At 41.1% G+C, this 21,651-nt stretch overlaps 1 protein-coding gene across 1 annotated transcript in view; it reads left to right on the top strand.

Annotated features, from left to right (window-relative positions):
- TRABD2B (TraB domain containing 2B) overlaps window positions 1-21,651 on the top strand; it is a 251,066-nt gene that overhangs the window by 115,618 nt on the left and 113,797 nt on the right. The window lies entirely within an intron of this gene.

The following is a 21,651-nucleotide window of genomic DNA, read 5'->3' as shown; positions in this document are numbered from 1 at the left end:
TTCTTCTGTCTGGTTTGTGGTTCGGAAGGAAATGAGTGATTGGCAATGAGCATAAATGCTTATGGTGTTAAGTCTTTAATATGTCACCAGCTTTAATTTGTCCCATTCAGACCGTTGGGGGACATGCCAGACACAGGGACAGAATATTACCCTACTACGTTCTGTGCTAATCAGAGCTAGTGACACGCTTTCATTATGGCAGTTTGCACAGCCTCAGGGCATGGAACAAAATGAAGGCTATCCTATAAATAAACACAGAAGAATGCAAATTTCTCTGTAGAACTGTGATCATGCTTCTCTGATGGTCAAGAAGGAGATCTGTCTGTCAGATTTTGCAGTGTTAATTACATTACACTATTTCCCATGCCCTTACAAGTCATTCAAATCCCTCTCCCTCCTCCTCCTCCTCCTCCCCCCCCCTCTCTCTCTCTCTCACACACACACACACACAGAGAGAGAAGAAAGAGATTGCACCATTCAAATCTACACTCATCCATGTAGCTCAGTGTGTGACTGGGGCCAATTATCATCTTTCATTCTAACGTGCTTCACATTACATGTAGTGAGGATAAAATGGAAAGGAGGGGAGCCATGTATGACATCTTGAGCTCCTAGGAGGAAAGATGGGAGATAAACATAAAAATAAGAATAACTGTTCCAAAGTACAGCAAAAATGCTACTATTGGCACAAGTCCTCAAGAGCCTTGCAACATCATTTCTCGGTATGATGTCACCACCATGTCATGGTTCTTGTCATGCTGCTGTCATTGACTGAAAGTAAATAGGGCATAGTTTAAAATAAACCCTCAATTTATTCAAGCAAGAGCAAATTGTATCTAAATGATATATATAAGCCAGATACCTTCAGTCCTGTGTGGAATATTATGAAAATTTCATGAAGTTCTTTCTTATGAATGACATTCATTCATTTTTTTCACCATTTCCAATGAAAGAGTCACTTAAAAGTGTGCTAGGAGAGCAGATGATTTCTGATGCTCAAGATACTGATCTCTAGGAATCATAATAGCCCCCTTCCCCTTCTTTAGCTGCAGACTCCATCATGTGTCACTTTGTAGCTCCGCCCAGAGTGCTACTGTGTAAAGAACCACTACACTGGGAAAGTTGTAACAGAGCTAATACGCTTGAATGAAAATGCACAGTGTACAGTGGTACCTCAGATTAGTACTTAATTCATTCCGGAGGTCTCTTCTTAACCTGAAACTGTTCTTAACCTGAAGCACCACTTTAGCTAATGGGGCCTCCTGCTGCCACTGCGCCGCCGTCACCTGATTTCTGTTCTCATCCTGAAGCAAAGTTCTTAACCCGAGGTAATATTTCTGGGTTAGCGGAGTCTGTAACCTGAAGCGTGTGTAACCCGAGGTACCACTGTATAGGTTTAGCTTATTAGGGACAACATAAATAAGTGCAAACTGATGTACACTGCATAAATAAAAAAATCATTAGATATTTACTAGTGGAATCTATATTGCACATTGCCAGAGAATAAACATATATTGGGGGGGGGGGGTATGCACACATGTAAATGTGTGGAGTCAGTGCCAACCAACCATTTTCAAAAGAATATCTGAGCACTCGAGAATATACAGACAAGGTCTACTAAGACTGATTGGTGGTTAGAATATTTTGTCCACAAAGAGTCTGGAGCTTTGAGATATGGAAGGAAGGAAAAACTAGGAATGCAAGTAACATAATAAAAATCCATGAATCATATGCAGAGACTGAAAAGATAAGCAATTTTCTCCCAAAGCACTGTGGGATTTATCCAGGAGGACTGATAAGGAGATAATTCAAAAGAAACAGAAATAAGTAATTTTCGCTTAACACTAGAGTATTTGCTCATTTCCACAACCATCAGAACCTCTCTCTAAGCCAGCCATTGCCAACCTGGTGCCCTCTAGAAGTTATGGACTACACCTGTGCTGTCTTAGTCCAATGGGGGTTGTAATCCAGATTGGTGGAGGCTACAAGCCCTCCTAAAATGACACAAAGAGAAACATATTTGAAACAAAGCAGTATTTCATCCTGAAATATGGTTGTTACAAAGGTAGAATCTGAGGTGCAACTCCCCTCCCCCCATCCAGTGGGGAGTATTGCTGGACCTATGCCAACTTCAAATCTGGCAGTTCTCTTTGTTTTTCTTCAATAATGCGGTGGGAAAGCAAATTGTCAGCAGTAAACATTGTTTCATTGAAAGCATATTTGCCAAGTACATCGCTTTTTCTGGCCTTTTAAAACAAAGCTATGAGGTCCAAGGAAACAAATCAGGTGTTTTCCACCTTATTAAAAGGTATCAAAATATTTAGAGTTACAGTACAATTCAAGCTTTATTCCTCTATGAAATCTGGCAACGGAGCTTGCCAGTGCTTCTAAGCCTACTTAGGACAATGTCATATTTAGCATGTGAGGAAGTGAAGTCATTGGTGACATTATTTTAACAGGCAGGAAACATCTGAATTCATCTTTTTAACTTTTCATTGCTCCGCTGAGGCTAGGTGACAAAAAGTGAATTGCAGCTTTGAAATCACAGCAGGATGGGGAAATGGAAGATGTTTTGATTATTAAGTATTAATCCTATTTTTAAATAAATAAATAAATAAATAAATAAATAAATAAATAAATCCCACTTTCAGTTATATCCATTAACTTTCCTTATCATTTTTTAAAAATGTAAATGTAATGGCTCTACAAAATAATTGTCAAATTCAGGATCAATCCCAGTCTCCTCAAAGTAACATGTTATTTTTCATGTCGGCATGTAATGAAAATTGTCGGAAGTGCACGTGCAGAATTTTAATGAAAACAATTCAATGGAAAAATTCAAAACGTTGCTTTTGTATTTTGTCATTTTATTAGAAACTTTGCAAGGTTTGGTGAAAGTGCTCTTCCTTTCTTCTCACTCTTTTCATATCTGTCAAACAATGATTTGGTCCTTCTTTAAAATGTCCTATTCTTTTCCTCCCTCTGCATATGACCCAAAAGGTTTGAAGAAGAATCAGTAGGGAACAGCAAAAACCATTACGGCCTGAAGCAGGGATTTTACTACATATGTTTTAATTGGAAAAATACTATTAAAATTTGCACCCTCATTGAAACTGGAGCTTGGCAAGCAGAAAGAGTATTGGGCTGTATTTGGGAGAAAGGACTTCCCCCCCTCCCCTGGCTAGGACCTGAAAGTTAACATCCCTGCTAAAATGAATGTAAACTGTTGCAGATTAGAGGGACAACAAATTTACAAAACTCAAAGTGATGGACTAAAATACACAGATTGGTGACATGCAATTCCACTCCCCAAAAGAAAAAGAAGAAAAGGGGGGAAAGGTCTTTTCTAGTTCCAGATGGAAAGCTATGAGTGTTGAACTTGGACCTAGGAGACCAGAGTTCCACTTGGCCATGAGACTCATTGGGTGCCCTTGAGCCAGTCACGGCCTCTCAGCCTATCCTGGGTCATTGTGGGGATTAAATAAGGAGGGGGAAAACCAGGTATGCCAGCGTGAGCACATCAGTGAGGCTTGTAATCTGGGCAGCCCAGGACCTCCACACACACTGCCCAGGCTTGTGCCCTGGGGAGGTCATTTCAGAGGCGCACTCCATCACCTCTCAAGACAGGTACCAACGAATGCATTATTTATGTTAATAATAATTAAAACCACTTAATGTAGACATGTGCTGTCATGTGGGTCACCAATGTTGTGTCCTGCAGAGGTCGCTGGACTACAGCTCTCATCAGCCCTAACCACTGGCCATGGTGGCTGGAAGAATTATGGGAGTTGTAGTTCCAATGACATCTAGAGGATCACCATATTGATTATCCCTGCCATAGAACTTAATACAATGGACAATACAGCTCTTCCCCCGCTCCCCCGCTCCCTATATTTGGAAAATCAACTCGACAAGTCTAATATAATCCTTGTGTGAACTCATTATTTTTGTTTAAATTTTAAGCACCTCCCTGTGACACAAATAAGACTTGGGCTTTTAAGAATAATACTGGTTTCCTGTATTACAATTTGTACCATCATATCCTAGGCCTTCCTGTTGGCTTCGACACAGGTCTTGCATTAAGGAGCAGAGTTTTTTGAGTAAAGTGAGCATTTGGAAGGGGAAATGTGTACAAGATGATGCCAGCTGTACGTTGGCTGAAGTTCTAGGGAGTGATATTTCCTGTAAAGTGTTGGCAATGCCAGCTTCTGTGTCACTGAAGCTTGAACTGCGTCAGTATTTCCATTATAAATGTGTTTTTCGGGAGCAAGCAGCTCAGTCATAAAAAGCCACTGTGGAGTGAAGCTTGTTAACAGGGCTGGCTCTGGTTACTAGGCAGTGCCCTGTAGTCCTGGGACATTGGGTGGCCCCTGGAGCAGAGCAGAGATCCAGCTGTTTCTGATGCTGCAAAAAGCACAAACACCAAATTTGTTCCTTGTCTGGTGCTGGATGGGGTGGCGGGAGGGGAGGTAGACAGGCAATGGGAATATTGCACAGATGGCTAGAACAGGATCAGGCAGTGGGACAAGACAATAGTGCCATGTGTTCAAAAGTACAGTTGGACCTTTGGGGAGGCTGGTGGGAGCCCAGTTTCTGCTACCAAGTGCTCAAAAGCTTCCCTGTTTCCTGTTGCCACATCAGCTCCCTCCTGCTTGCCTGCCTGCCCCTGCAGCAGCCAAGTCTTCAAAGTTTGCATGCAAATGAATAATCGTGCCACAACAATAAACGGCACAAGAAGAATTACGCAAGTCTATGCACTGTGTGAACAGAGCAGTAATTAGGGGTGTAAGAAGGCAGTGATTTCTGTTCTGACCTGCGCTCATCATAATTAGTGCTGTTTCTATTCCATTGCAGTTCAGTTTCTGCCAAATAATGCATCCTCCATGTTTTACATGAGTTACATCAGTTACATAACTATTTGCGCAACCTATGGAAATTTACATTTATTTCAGTGAAAAGGAAAACACCCTAACAAGGCCTTTATTGTTTGCAGACTTAACCCCCACTCCTCGGTGTTGTGAATGAATACCAATCATATACTCTCAACTGATTTTTTTGTTCCTGACCACAGACAAAACTTATGAACTGCAGCAGTTTCTCTTTCCTTTTCTGTCTTCATTTGAATTCCTTCTCTGTAATGGCTTAGGACCAGAATATTATGGTCAGGTGGCTCCATAGCTTGCGTTTGGAATGGCTGTGTTGAGTTGTGGTTAGGGCATCAGGTTGAGGTTTGGAAGACTAGAGTGTTGATGCCCCCCCCACCTCTGCTCTTCTATATCATCTTGTGGAGATTCAGTTTTGAAAGATCTACATGAGCAGAAGTTCAGGGAAAATATGCTGTTTCTGCTGCCGCCACTATTACTATTGCCACTACTACTGCTACAACTACTATAGATTCAGACTTTAAACTCTAAAGCCCTCAATGGCTCAGGACTAGAGTACTCAAAGAACCCTCTCTTCACATATGGTAAAGGTAAAGGGACCCTTGACCAGCATGACAAAGCCGCTTCTGGCAAACCAGAGCAGCACACGGAAACGCCATTTACCTTCCCGCCAGAGTGGTACCTGTTTATCTACTTGCACTTTGACGTGCTTTCGAACTGCTAGGTTGGCAGGAGCAGGACCGAGCAATGGGAGCTCACCCCGTTGCAGGGATTCGAACCGCCAACCTTCTGATCGGCAAGTCCTAGGCTCAGTGGTTTAACCCACAGCGCCACCCGCGTCCCCCCTTCACATATGAATTGCCCCCAATTTAAAGATCTGTCTCAGAGACCACATTCTGGGTGAGGCTGAGGAAGATGGCAAGCAGTGGTGTGTCCTATCTATGGAATGCCTCCTCACCACCACTCAGTAGGCACCGGAGACACCAACACTTCTATCATTCGCAAGGCAAATCAAGATCTTTTATGTTCTTCCAGGATTTTAGTAAGTTTTAGTTGCAATTATTATTATTATTGGAGGAAGCATGTTGGCCAGGGTTTTATTTAATCCTCCTGCTGCTATATTGATTTTTATCCAAGTTTCATTACCCCTTGTTTAAAGATTTTACTTACAGTATGTATTGGGAAGGGCCATAGGCTCAGTGGTGGATCTTCTGTTTTTCTTGCCTGAAGAAGGTTCAGTCCCCTGCATCTCCCAAGTAGGCTGGGATAGACCCCGTCTGAAATGTTGAAGAGCATCTTACAGTCAGTGTAGATGATACCAAGCTAGATGAACCAGCGGCCTGGCTCAGTGTAAGTCAGCCACCTAAGACTCTGTTGGCTGGTTTGATACAGCTGCTTCAGGAATGCAGTCTAGAAATACTTCCAGTAAGAGAAGCAAGCAAATAAAATAGGGAATCGCTATTTGACCTCCACTTGAAATAGCAAAATGGGCTCGCATTGAGATGTGGGATATGCAGATGTCAAGGAGGTAGTGTGGATGGTGTGTTTTCCCTCCTGATGTTTATTAATCCATATATGTTCCTTTTTCTCACATGCTTATCCACTAGTAATAGTCACTGAACTTTTCTGATCTGGCTCCACTTTAATTCCACCCCTCCGCATGTATTCTTTTGCTTGAATGCCAGTTCTCATATTTGATGTCTTTGCCGCTTTTCATTTAAGTCAAGACCTGGCAGCCAAAGTTAAATTCTCACCTGCAGATACACATAGATTTTTCACCATCTGTTTCATCTGTGGTGTTGCTTATGGAGACAATATCGCTAACAAAATCAAAACCTGGCATCGGCAGTCTTTTATATACATGCCTGGAGTCGGTTTATTGATAATTTCATTACCTAATAACTTTCTAGCACAAGCAATATTTTAAGAAGTGCAATGTGCATATGTGGCAGGCAGCTGCTACGCTGGCTGACTCACCATATTCAGCCATGATCATCTAAAGCTCAAAGCATTACTAATAGGAAATACAGTAATAATCGCCAGCTAGTAAGGCTGTGTGCATGCAATGTCATGGGAGCCCGGGTCAGACCTTCACAACTGTGTAGTTCATGGTTAAAAGCAGGCTCATGCCAGCTGTTGCTGTCGCTGACTTGCTGGAAGGTTTGAACAGAGCCAGATGGGCATAGGTATGTATGTATGTATGTATGTATGTATGTATGTATGTATGTATGTTGGATCTTTCATGTGATCTGGAGCCCTGCAAAAAGCAGGACCCCAAATAGGATGAACTAGAGCTTTGGGAAATAGTCCAGTCTGTTTTGGAGCTGCTCTGAAATGCAATTCGTTATTCAGGACCAATGACATCTGTTAAAAATGAAGCTCTGTTTTCTTCACATTCACTAGTAGTGGACAACCTTAAAAATGGCTCTACTTCCCTCACCCATCTTTTCATAGAATTGGTTACAATTTGAGGGCTTGGTTACACTTTCTGAAGGTTTCAAGCCTGCCAAATTTCAGAATCATAGCTGTAATGGTTCTCCCACAAAAGCAGATGTTACCATTTGGGAATGGGTACAATAGGAATTCCAAGAGGCAGGGCAGAGAAAAAGAGCATGGATGCCCCCCATCATGGGTTTTTGGGATACAGCCTCTTCTTTCTAGGCTAGAGATCTCTCAGTTTGCTTGCATATAGTGAGTCTGACAATTGATCTCCCCATCTCAAGGGTCATCTCGTCCAACCGCTTGCCGATGAAGGAAATCTACAGCGTAGGTCTTTCCCAGTCCTACCTGGAGATGTTAAGCATTGGTTCTGGGATGTTCTGCATGCAAAGGATGCACTTTGAAAGCAAGCTACAGTCCTTCTTGTAATTATTATTATTATTATTATTATTATTATTATTATTATTATATAGATAGATAGATTCTTTATTGTCATTACACAAGTGCAACATTGCACAAGTGCAACGAAATTGGATGCCATCCCTTAAAAACAACAAAAGCAAAACAACAACAACAACCAAACAAACCACATTCCAGCCACACCCACACCCACACCCATCAAACTCCCAGGTCACACTATCGAGTTACAGCATTTAAAAAGGCCACAGCTCTTGGATAGAAACTATTTTTCAGTCTATTTGTCCTTGACTTGATGTTTCTATATCTCCTGCCAGAAGGCAGTAGTGCAAACAGACTGTATCCCGGGTGAGATGCATCCTGCAGGATGTTGTTTGCTTTCCTAAGACAACGGGAACCGTACAGTTCTTCCAAAGATGGGAGAGGATGACCAATAATCCTTTGGGCTGTGGTTATGACCTTCTGGAGCACCTTCCTCTTCCTAGCTGTACAACTGGAGAACCAGGCACAAATACAGTATGTGAGAATGCTCTCTATGGAGCCTCGGTAGAAGGACACCAGCAGTCTCTCACTCAGATTGTTCTTCTTTAAAAGTCTGAGGAAATAAATTCTCTGCTGGGCCTTCTTCACCAGAGCAGTGGTATTTGCGCTCCAAGTCATGCCCTGATCGATAGTCACTCCCAAAAACCTGAATTCCGCCACCCTCTCCACCCGTTCCCCTTTGATATACAAGGGCTGAATGTCCGCCTTTTTTTTCCTGTAATCCACCACCAATTCCTTGGTCTTAGCCGTATTAAGAGCCAGATTGTTCTCTCCACACCAAACACAAAGCCGCTCCACCTCGTCCCGATAGGCGGACTCATCCCCTCCTGAAATGAGCCCCACCACCGTAGTGTCATCAGCAAACTTGATGATTTTGTTGCTGGGATAGATGGCCCTCCCCAGCCGAAGCCGGGCTCAGAGCAGCTAACAACATTCTAAAATCATTTCATTATAAAATCAATTCAAATCAGATTAATGGCAACCATTGGGCTAGAGTTCTGTGAGGATTGCCAAAGGAGGGGGTCAGGCTGTGCCCTGGCCAAAGGCCTGGTGGAACAGCTCTGTCTTGCAGGCCCTGTGGAAAGATGTCAAGTCCCGCAGGGCCCTAGTTTCTTGTGACAGAGCGTTCCACCAAATCTGAAAAAGTCCTGGCTCTGGTTGAGGCCAGTCTAACCTCTCTGTGGCCCGGGGCCACCAAGATGTTCTTGTCTGAAGACCGTAAGGTCCTCTGTGGGACATACCAGGAGAGGCGGTCCCGTAGCCTGGCTTCAGTACGTGTTTCAGTGATGGGTGATCTTTAGTGCCATAATTCCTTCCAGCCCTATAGTTTTAATTGTGATGGTACAAACAGCTCTCTGTGAGTTTCTACTACACACAATCTGAACTTGTTAGATTATGCACATGCTTTTGCTCCTACTACTTAATTGGATATGGTACATAGACACTGATGCATGTGTTCAGGCGAGGAAATATTCTTAAAACTCTTTTCCACGAGTGCTCCTGTGGGCAATTTGCCATTCATTCTTCCTAAACCTGCAGCCTGTTAAAACTGGACCTTGGTGTGCTCAGAGGAACAAGTCCCCATAAGCTGTACTCATTGCTAAACAGACAGTGATTCGCCCCCACAGTGCAGGGAGGCCAGCAGAGGGGTTGTATGCCACGTAAGTAGAATGTGTGCTGGCACTTTGTGCTCGAAATGAGTTCTACCTGGAGGGACTTGGCATGGAAAATGTTTTGCAACCTCCATGAATATGCCAGACAGCTGTTATTTCTGCAGGTTTTTCATCACTGCTGCTACCTTGCTGTGTGTGTCTGACCACTCTCCATCCCACCCAATAAATAGAGCATCAGTGTTCTTAGCCCTGTATTGCCTTTCACAATGCTACATTCCAAGTTTCCATCCATTTGGCTCAACCATTGAATCTCCATAGACATTTTTTGCCAGGCGCAGGCTAGACTTTAAAAACCACCTTTTGAACTTCTCTGTGACTTCCTTTTCATGAGACCGGCACTTCAGTGCTTTGCTTTTGAGTTGTTTCTTGGCTGTCCATGCCTTTCTCTGCATGGGGCTGCTCAATTGCGGGGGACTTTGGAACTCCATAGAGAAATATGGCACGTGCTCGGCTTGTGGATCTGCAGGGGAATAGCTCCATTTTGGGAACATGATGCAATGAAACAAACACCATATTGTGATTTTATTCTTTACTGCTTCTCTCAGGCAGTTTTATAGGATTGGCTTCCTTGTGAGGAAAGGACATGAGAGATTTGTGTGTATACTATATCTGATTATTTAGCCGTATACACGTGGAGTGGTGGAAATCACAGACACCTAGGCAGACCATGCTGGTCCCCAAAAGCAGCATGTCCCAGTGTTGCTTCCTGCTGCCTACTTCCAAAAAACCTTCAGCTATTTCTTTTTCTCTGGACAAATTCAAAACTTGACTTTTTTCTGACTCTCCACATCCCATACCCCACTTGAATTAAGTTCAAGCTTGGCTTCTCAGCCAGGGAGTTTGGTATGTTATCCCTATATTTGTTGTTGTTTAGTCGTTTAGTCGTGTCCGACTCTTCATGACCCCATGGACCACAGCATGCCAGGCACTCCTGTCTTCCACTGCCTCCTGCAATTTGGTCAAACTCATGTTCGTGGCTTTGAGAACACTGTCCAACCATCTCATCCTCTGTTGTCCCCTTCTCCTTGTGCCCTCCATCTTTCCTAACATCAGGGTCTTTTCCAGGGAGTCTTCTCTTCTCATGAGGTGGCCAAAGTATTGGAGCCATATCCCTATATAGCCTTACACAAAGAGCAACCCAGTACTTCAGGACTTATCAGGCCAAGTTGAGACATAGGGAAGGATCAACTTTGCCCATCATAGTATTGGATTATCTCTGGGATTGTGGACCCTTACAGCTCCATCAGCAATTAAAATCATTTTGTTGCTGTTACTGCTGTTAACCTCTCAGCTGAGGGGTTAAAAAATCCAAAAAATGATTTGTAAAAAAATGTATAGGATCATCATGAACTTGTATATATGCATGTTCATTTCTCTACCAAATGATGACATGGGTAAATAGCCATTACAAATTAAGCACTTTGAGTAGATTTTTCCGATGTCCTCACACATTAGACTTTTCAGTGCGTCAAATATATTATAAAATGTCAATAAAGTATTATCATTGGATGTAAATGCATGTTTGTATCAGTGCTATGCGTTTTAAAAACACCCACAGGAGATCCCCCCTCATCTTGTGAAACTTATTTTCCAGTACCACATTGGAGAGTTGTGCATTAATATAGATAAGCCGCTGAACTTTCGAACCCAAATGTACACCTATTTATGTTTTACTGCATCATGGTCTATAATAATATTCAGTCATGTTTCAAACCACATGTCTGTGTTTGGGGTGGGAGCGGGGACTGTAGTAGAGCTGAAGAAATTAGATTTAGGAGAAATTCCCTTTTGCTGTGTCCCTTGCTTTATTTCCAGCAGATTTTTCTGTTCACAGTTTAAATCATTTCAGTTTCAGACTGCATGTTTTTTATTACTCAAGCTGTAATAATCACATTGTCAACAAAATACCCTAACTGGTTTCTTTTATTTTCCTCTTCCAACATCACCACTACCATACACACACCCCCACGAAAAAAACCTTAGGCTTTTCCAGCAAGTCAGAAGACATGCACACACAAATGGTTTTATTTGTCTTCCTTAAAATTAATAAATGTGGTTTGTATCCAGCACTGTGTGAGCAGCAGTCCAACATAGTCCACATTGCATCCAAGACTGGGTACAGTTTTCTGACCAAATTATGAGAATCATGTCATCTACTACATTTTGTCTGCTAACAGTTACATCATATGCCCTAGATGGAGTATCAGCCACAACAAGCTCTTTAACAGGCTTGTATTGAAGGTTCAGATCATATATTTGTAACGGAAAGAAAAGCCCCTGGTAGAATGTCAGATAAATGCTTCTTTGCAATAGAGATCAGACTCTTGTGATCTGTTTCAGTCTCAGTTTGTCTACCATAAATAAAAATATATAACCTCCAGGGCTAACACCTCTTTTTCTGGGCATAATTACATTCTGCCTACTTTAAAGTTCGAGATACATAAGCTGCAGGCCTCCAATATTCACTGTTATGTACTGAAGTTCTCACCCTGGGCCAGCAGGGGCATACTGTAGATAGTTATGCAAATAAAGGATTGAAAGTGACGTTCAGTGATTGGATTGTTTTAGAAAGTTGTTACAGTAACGTTGTACTGGAGCTCTATATAAGCAGGCTGACTGAACCCTTCAGCTAGGTTTTGTCCTGGCCTGTGAATAAACAAGAGCTGTTTGAAGAATCACTGTGTCGTCTGATATGTTCACCCACAACCTAAAATTAACCATATTTCTGCAGAAGAACTGCTCCAATGTAGTCTTTTAACACATTTCATTTAACGTGTGCTGTCATAATAACTTAGTACTGGAGTCATATGTATCAACTTTTATAACTGCTCAAACTCTGGTGATAATTCCCCGCCAGGCCCATTGTGTGGTTTTCATCACCAGTAACCAAAGATAAGTGGGGCATTCAGTTAAGTTAGGTAAAAATCTCCCCATAAAATTTATCACTCTCAGAAACTTTGACTGCTCCATGCCCGCCTTTTCTCTGTGGGTGCTGGCATGTTTGTAGTGGCCTGCAATCTTGAATGATCTACTTGAACTCCTTAGGCTGTTAGCCTTTCTCCTAATTATGTTATGTCTTGTATGTGGAATTTGCATTTCTGCTTGTTTAATTTTAGGCCTGCCGCTCAAGTCCTTTCCAGCACTATTAGCAGTCTCTGATTATGTACTTCTAGCCTCCTACCCCAAATCAGGATATTCTCAATATACATCTTTGTTCCATCTGTGCCCTCAAAAATGTGCTACACTTTCCTACAGAACGCTTTGAAAGATGACTTCAAACCACATGGTAATCTCAAAAAACAGTACCTCCCAACTGGTGTGTTAAAAGTGCATAATTGGGCACTGCTTTTTGTGAGAGGCACCTGCCAAAATCCACATGAGGCATTCAGAGTGGTGAAATATTTTGCCTCTGCCAGCTCACTCAAGTTTCCTTCCCTAGTGGGAATTGGAAAATGCTTTCTTTACATAAGTCTTTAACTACTTGGGGTCTAAGACAAAGATGAAGAGAGCCATCCTATTTTTCTTCTATGACTACTGGATTAACCATTCAATAGGCTCTTCAATCTTCTCTATAATTTCTAAGTCCACCAGTTTATCTACTTAACTTTTAAGGCGTCCCCCCTCACATACAATGCTAGAAGAACATTTATAGGGGAGCATGAATGATTAGTCTATGTGGTGTAGTGAATTCAATATTGTACTCTGTATTTAGTTTACTGATCCTTTATGCTGCCACCTGTTGCTCTTTCAAGAGTACATACTTTTGATTAAACCCAGTGCTTCATATTAAGCCCTAATATAAGTGGTTCATCAGCAGATACAATAGCAAACAAAAGTAACACTGTCTTTCCAGTTCGTGAGTTCCCACAGTTGGTACTACATATGCTCTCAATTTCACTTTCCTACTGTCCCTGGAGCTTGATTTCCTTTGTAACCCAGCTAGCACACTTTCAGGAATCACATTTTTTAATGCTCCAGTGTCTAGTTTAAAGTTTAAAATGGACAGAATACTTGAGTAATGGAATTTTCCCCTCCTCTCCTCTGCAGTCCCTCCACACCCCTAAAAATCTGCTCCAGAGGATTGACGGAGCCCCCCAGAGCATATTCTGAGAGCACATATGGAGAGGAGAGTAATTGGAAGTCCCATTGCACAAGGGGAACTCTGTACAGGCAGCACTGAATAAAACTCCAATTTTCTTATTTATATTGTTCTCTGTTACATTCTCAGACAAAAGGTTGAGATCCCAAGATAAGGATAACTAGGTAGGCTGGGTCCATACTTGTTTTAAAGTATGCAGGCCAGAGTCACCCCCCCCCCAGACTCTCCTTATTTCCACCCCAGCAATAGCTAGAATCTAAAATAATGTTCCTAATGGTAATCAATCAGAGCTTCTGGGCAGCCAATAAAAATAGTAATTTTCAAAGCTTATTTCTTCAAGCAAAGCTTGCACTCCACTTCATAACGTTTCATAAAAATTACCTTCAGTTCTACAACAGGAAATTTTATAGTCCATAAGCAAAAAGAAAAGACGGATTTGGTCTTCAGAGTAATGCTGGGTTTGGGTTCCCCCTTCCTTATGGCTATGAAACAGAAAGCATGTAAGGCATTATATGGCATTTTCTGAGCATTAATTCAAACCGGCAAACAGTAGGGCCTGGGGCACTCGACACTGCTGTTTTAATAAAGTTGTTGGAGAGTAGGTTGAAGGTGGGTTTTTGAATTTCATGTGCTTGCTTTTGAATCAATGTTGAATCCATTAAGTACAACCGTTTTGAAACTAGAAGCTCAATATGTAGAATCCCAACACTTTCTGGATAAGAAGTGTTCTGCTTTAAGCAACGGGGTGTAATTTTAAGCACATTTTCTAGGCAGCGTGTCTCATTAAATTTTGTATGACTTACTTCTAGGTAAGCAAGATCAGATTGCATGAGCCGCTGTTAGTTTCCAAGTATACAGAATCAATAAGCTTAATATAACTGCATTGCAGGCTTTTCTAGAAGTAGCACTAAATTCCAAACTATGCAAATTGTAATAATGGGGTGGCATTGAGACTATGACTAAGTTAGGTCCATTAATTGTGATAGGTCTACTCTGAGTATATATATACAGTGGTACCTCGGGTTACATACGCTTCAGGTTACATACGCTTCAGGTTACAGACCCCACTAACCCAGAAATAGTGCTTCAGGTTAAGAACTTTGCTTCAGGATGAGAACAGAAATTATGCTCCGGTGGCACGGCAGCAGTGGGAGGCCCCATTAGCTAAAGTGGTGCTTCAGGTTAAGAACAGTTTCAGGTTAAGAACGGACCTCCAGAATGAATTAAGTACTTAACCCGAGGTACCACTGTATATTGTTTAATATGTAATATATATATTAAAAAACTAATCTGTTGCAAAGTAATGGAGTGTTTCTCAACACACTTTTATATAATGTATAAACATGTGTGTGTGTGTTTATCTTTCTTGATCAACCTAGTGATCAAAATTTCTACAAGGCTCTGATTTACACATGGAGAGGTCTTCAGCATGAACATAAACAAAACATCACCTGCTTACGCAGAGCTGTGATAGCCATCCTTGTTATACTGATTGATAAAATCTGGGACAAGTCAAGAATGGTTGCATACCTTTAAGAGCAAGGCTGCCAAAATTCCAGATTCTCACAGCTTGGCACCTCTGCCTGCTACTCTGCACAGAAACCACACGATAAAATGGCAACAAGTTGGTAAACACAGAAAGACTTGTATAAAAATACACATGTTTGCAAACTTTCCCTCCTTAATTCTATCATCCAATTCAAAACTTGCGATTTGAGTATGTTGGGATTGGCAAATAAAGCATGAAATGAGCTTCAAATAAGCCTGTGTTGGCCGGGTGTGAAAGTACCTTTTGTTTTTCAGAAGCACCTCATGAAAGGCAGATATGGAAAGCACGCTCACAGACATCACTCTTTCAGATCAAAGTCAGTTCTGGTCCAAGTTATCAAGCAGAGCTCTAAACCTGTACATTTATTATTATTATTGCTACTTAATGTACTGAGACTAGATTTGATGTAGATTTTATTGTCTCCAAATAGAGGTGCTACGATGTCCCATATAGGAAAATCCACTACTTTGGACTGCTCATATAATATTTGAGAGAATGAGAGAGAGAGAGATAAATGTTAATAACTTTCTAATGGTATTTGGCTGGGTTAAGATAGGAAGAGATTCTCATGTCTAAAAAAATCAATGGCTGGGGAAAAGGTTGAAGTAAAAAATAAGTGCCTACCTAAGAATGGGATGATCAGCCTATTACCAGCCAGTGTGAAGTTTCCCTGTGTTCATTCACGAGTCTGTTCCATTCTGTTTCCACAGTACTTTGCATTTTTCTTTTTTAAAATCTGAGTTTGAAAATCTGTATTGAAATGCATATTTTATCACAAAATGAATATTTAAATATATATATTATCTTAGTGTACCCATTTCCCAAACACATTTCACCCTCAAATCCTACCCTGCCCCCCGAGAAACACATCTTGGCACATTTTAAATTTGAGAACTATATAGGAAAATTCAGAGATGGGTGAAATCCAAATTGTAATGATGATTCAATCCATGTAGTTAAAAATGGGGAACTCCACAAAAAATTCCAACCTTAAAAAGTGGGGGGTTGGTTGCAGGAAAACAAAACAAGGTGAGCCTGGGATAGCTCAGTTGGTAGAGCGCAATACTCTTAATCCCAGGGTTGTGGGTTGGACAATAGATTCCTGCGTTGGACTAGATGGCGCTTGTGGTCCCTTCCAACTCTACATTTCCAAGATTCTAATTCTTAAGACAACACAACAGAATAAAAGTAAAGGCACGAAGTACAGAATCCTGTAATGTATTCTATTGGTTCTAATTAATAACCAGATTCTGTACCTCCAATTTGAAATTAAATGGATTTAGTTGAAGTTTAGTTCCTGGATGATATAATAATAATAATAATAATAATAATAATAATAATAATAATAATAATATATTATTTATACCCCACCCATCTGGCTGGGTTTCCAATGAAATATTAAAATACAATACAGTGGTACCTTGGGTTACAGACACTTCAGGTTACAGACGCTTCAGGTTACAGACTCCGCTAACCCAGAAATAGTACCTTGGGTTAAGAACTTTGCATCAGGATGAGAACAGAAATCGTGCTCTGGCAGCACAGCGGCAGCGGGAGGCCCCATTAGCTAAAGTTGTACCTCAGGTTAAGAACAGTTTCAGGTTAAGAACGGACCTCCAGAATGAATTAAGTTCTTAACCCAAGGTACCACTGTAGTCTATTACTCAGTGCTAGTCACACTGGGAGCAAGCCCACAGAAATGGACTTTGATGGGTAAAGAAGCCCTTGCTTCTTTTCATTAGCGCTCTCTACAGTTTATCTGTTTGTTTATTATTGCTTGTATATCCTATCTTTCTTCCAAGGAGCTCAATGTGGTGTACACACTTCTCCCCCTCTCCCATTTCATCCACACAACAACCCTGTGAGTAGCTTAGTGGCTGGCCCCAGTTCAGCCAATGGGCTCCATGGCTAAGTGGAGATGTGGAGCCTCTCTTCCAGATCCTAGTCAGACACTTTTAACACTCTACTGCTCTGGCTCATTCAGTTGGTAGAAGAAAGCGATATGATTGGAACATAGCTAACCACCAAACCACAACTGTCATTCATCTGGCACACAATGAAAGAATGAAGTGCTCTTCTTCTTTCTGCACCTTCATCTCTTACTACAAAGGAAAGGATGTCAGGCAATGTGCCCCATGGTGTGTGCTGAGAGCTGCTTGGCTTTTATTGACTGTTTATGATGTGACATAATAATAACAGTATAGCATTAGCCACTCCAGGGCATTGTCAACAATAAAAACAAAACAAAAACAGGGGAGGGACTGTAGAGGAAACCTGTAAAATAAAGCAAGGTCTTGCAAGTCACCCTTCATAATTCATCTCTGCACCGCCTCCTATTCAGACAATACTCATTCTTTTATTTCACTTTTACAACTGCAGGTTGCTCAAAACAAACCCACCATCCCACTGCTAGGCTCCAATATGCTTATAGTTATCCAAGAACTGAATGAGCGGACTGCAATAAAAATAAAGGAATCAAGATGAGTATCCGTGGAAGAGAGGAGGAAATTTAAACCCTGGGTTAGTTCAGACAAATTACCATACCACACCATACCATACCTCCCAGCAGTGCTCATGTGGCAGTGTAGCATCTGAAACAATCTTTTTTACAGAGACTATTGAAATGACTTACAATCTGCATGGTCGTGATGGCATGTCCGGGATCTTGAAGTTGAGGAAAGGAGGGGTGTAGCTGCATCTAATAAATAAATCAACAAACAATATAGGTTGTGTCCAGTGTTGCACAAGAGAAGTTATGTTGACACAAGGGGCCTTCCCCTGACTTTCATTTCCCATGCTCCCCTCCGCATCTGCTCCAGAGGGTCCCCCAACACTCTGGAGTAGATTTAAAAGATGTGCATCAGAGAGGAGGGGGACATCACATTGTGCAAGTCTGTTACATGGTGGCACAGCAGCATGGGATGCATTGAACCCTTGGTTTCTGTTAGCCCATCAGACTAAGTCAAGATTACGGGCTCATTGTGGCTTATTGAGAATGGGCAGTGTTGAAAGGAACCTTACTGTGAAATGCAAGCATTGCCTATGAGTCACATTTCAGCTATGGTGCTTCAACCAGAGAGTCATATATCCTATGAACAGAGGCTAGCACTTGATTTTTGGAGACTTGGATTCCTAATTGTTTGGTTATTATGGCATGCAACTTGGTGGCCATATTAACATTTTGATCCAGTAATTTTATCAAGGCAAAAAGGTATTATTATTATTATCTATTTTCATTTCTCTGCTGCTTTATATGTTAAAGGGAAAAAAATCTCAAAGCTGTTTACAACACATTAAGAAACAATCTAAAACAAAACATTACTGAAGAAAGTCAAATATAAAGTATACCTTCAAAGCAACATAATTATCAGGAAGCTAAGATCTTATTTTAAAAATGTCAAAATTAAACATTACAAAGGACATCAACTACAGAATGCACACTTAAAAGTTAACAATAAATAATAATATACATTTCAAAATAAAACACTATTAAAGGAAGTAAAATATAAAATGCACATTTATAACAGCATAATGAACAAAAGAATAAAATATTATCGTTAAACATAGAATATATTTGTGGTTGCTGCTGCCAATTGTGCCATATTACAAATAATCTTACAGTACAGCACAATCTTAAATACTTAAGAGTAAGTATGCTTTGGCATGTATGCGTGCAAATTCTAGCGACATCAGACTTCCAGCCTAGAGAAATATCTAGCAATATTTGCAGTGCAATAAATAAATCTATTTGGGGCTAATAAAATAAACTGTTCCTACTGGCTAACGTGACACTTTCCTAGCAGTGCCCAAAAGTCATTTACGTTCTGATTCCAGAGCTGGAAAAAATGAGGTGACTTGCCCCCACTGCTGCTTAACTTCAAAGTTGCACTAGCAAAGTGGGGCAATTAGATTTTCAGTGAGCCCCATGGGGTAGCTGGCTGGTTTAGGCTTTGGCCTTTTAAAAACTATTAAAATAAAATAAATACAGTAAAACTCAGGGAAATGATGTCTTTGCAGCCAACGTGATTAATTCCCATGATAGTTATCCAAATTCTTGCTCTTTCTTTCTTTCTTTCTTTCTTTCTTTCCAGTGAGACTGCCATATGCATATAGAATCAAATCAACTTATTGCCTTGATTTATTGGCATGTATGGAAATCCCACAATTAATGCCTCCTTAATGCTTTTACTAATAATATCAAATGCTCCATGGAGACATTCTGCTTCAAGTCCTAAAGATACATTGTCAATCTGAATATGGATTATTTTCTCTGTAACACACTTTAAACACTCTTTGTACATGAAATCCAGCCAGAGTATCAAAAAATAATAAATGAGTAATGCACTGGTAGCAGAATTTTGTTTTGCATTTAGGTTTAGGTTTGTGAGTATATGTTAGATTTTCTATCCCTGGCTCTGTTTTCTTCTGAAATTTCTTCTAAATCGTAGAGTGCCCAACACTATCTTCCCTGGCTACTGGAATTTAAAGAAGCACTGATCAGTCACCATGATCTTCCAAGAATATCCATAGAAGGCACACACAGAGAAAGTGAGAGAGAATGGGAGTCATACAAAATGAATAATTCCTTGCTACTCAGGAAGAAAAGACAATATGAGATGACAGGGCAAAACAACCCTGAGAATTTTACTAAAGATATCCTAATATACAAGCAAATTGCAATGAAATGAAACAGCTTCTGGGCACAATAATAAAATGGAGGTGAATGCAAATTAGCAGCCTGAAGCAGCCAAACAAGATGTTTAGTTGCCAAACTTTAAGAAGAAACAGTTTCTAACTAGCATAATAACAGATAATAACATTCAATAGCCTGTTGCCAAATAAACAACACTTTTGGTTGCCATAAACACTCTATTACAAATTAGCAATATTTTCAGGTGCCAAACGTGTTTCAGCCATTCTGTGTTCTTTGGTGATACATCATTCAATGTAAAATAACTGCTCCAGAATGGATCCAGAATGCACAGAATGTCAGACTTGTTTATATCAGGGCATATACACTTTAAAAATTCAGGGGTACTGTAAATTTATCTTCGCATCTTACTAAGGTTGTCCCCCTCCCCTCATGGTTTTTGTTTCCCCCTCTGATCCATCACAATGTAGATGGAATTCACCATATAATCAGAGGCACTACATTGCGAGACTTTTCCAATCAGCAGAATGGATAAGTTGTCAGATGTCAAAACTGTGATGTTGCAGCAGCAATTATACATTATTTTGTAGATTAAAGGACTACAGCTACTGGGTTTACTTCCATATAACTTTTATCTTATTTCAGCAAACGCAGCATTCAAACTTACACAACATCCATCCACTTTCAAAGAAAGTGTATCCAATGACTATACCATTTCCCTTCTTAATCCATACTGGAGAAGCTCAAATTTATATAACAACACACACGGTTCATTTGAACTATATTAATTTGAGATTGCTTCGTTGTTACTGGCACAGTTGTTGTGACATTCTGTGGGTTTGAATGGGGCTCTTGGCGGGCTGTGATTAAGATGCATGACCTTGGTGTTACCACTCATCCATCCTAGCTAGACATCCCGGCTAATACTTGAGATTATTTTGTACAAAGTTCCTGTCTTCTGGATAATCCTTATCAGTCTTTAAAAAAATCATTTGTAATTGGTGAAAGGCCAAGTGTGATTAGCTAATGTGATTTGCATTGCTCAGAGGAGGCTCTTCCCACCCCCCTCCTGCTGCCCTTTAGATTGAGTGACAGGGGGTTTTCTTGCCTTACCACCAGCGCCACACTGAAAACGTCTGATCCTTGCTGGACTGTGAAATCCCAGAAGCTGCTTTTTGTCAATTTGTTGATGTCTTCTTCCTTTGCTCGGCGGCTGCAAAACCTGCTTTTGTTAGTTTTCCTTTCAGGAAAACATGTGCTCTTCAGCATGGGGCCTGGCCACCTTTGCCCTTCAGGAATGACTCATTCCCATTTACAAGGCCACTACGAAATCCATCAGATCAAACCTGACAAGCAGCCAGGAAACAGCGGCCTGGAGAGGCCAGCTAGTACTGCTCTTAACTTGTACTGAATGACAGAGAGTTCTCTGTTGGTCGTGATGCGTCGCTATGAGCTTGAAGGAAAATGGCACTTGAAATGAAGGAAGGAGGTGGGGTGGGGATTTTTTTTTTTGGCGGGGGGGGGAGTAAATCTCTCCAATGATATCACATTTAAAATAGCTGCTTCAATGCTTGAAGCAACAGAGTGGCTTAATCAGCAAAGCTAATTGTAAGATGGGGTGGCGGCGGCTGAAAGATACTTTGCTTTTCCACAGACTTATAGTGCAATCCTATACATGCCTGTTGGGACGCGGGTGGCACTGTGGGTAAAACCTCAGCGCCTAGGGCTTGCCGATCGCATGGTCGGCAGTTCGAATCCCCGCAGCGGGGTGAGCTCCCGTCTTTCGGTCTCAGCTCCTGCCCACCTAGCAGTTCAAAAGCACCCCTAAGTGCAAGTAGATAAATAGGTACCGCTTTATAGTGGGAAGGTAAACGGCGTTTCTGTGTGCTGCGCTGGTG

The sequence above is a fragment of the Podarcis cretensis genome (assembly GCF_951804945.1).
Source record: "Podarcis cretensis genome assembly, chromosome: 6".
Taxonomy (NCBI): Eukaryota; Metazoa; Chordata; class Lepidosauria; order Squamata; family Lacertidae; genus Podarcis; species Podarcis cretensis.
The sequence above is the reverse complement of the archived record's forward strand: the minus strand, read 5'-3'. Positions and strand labels throughout refer to the sequence as shown.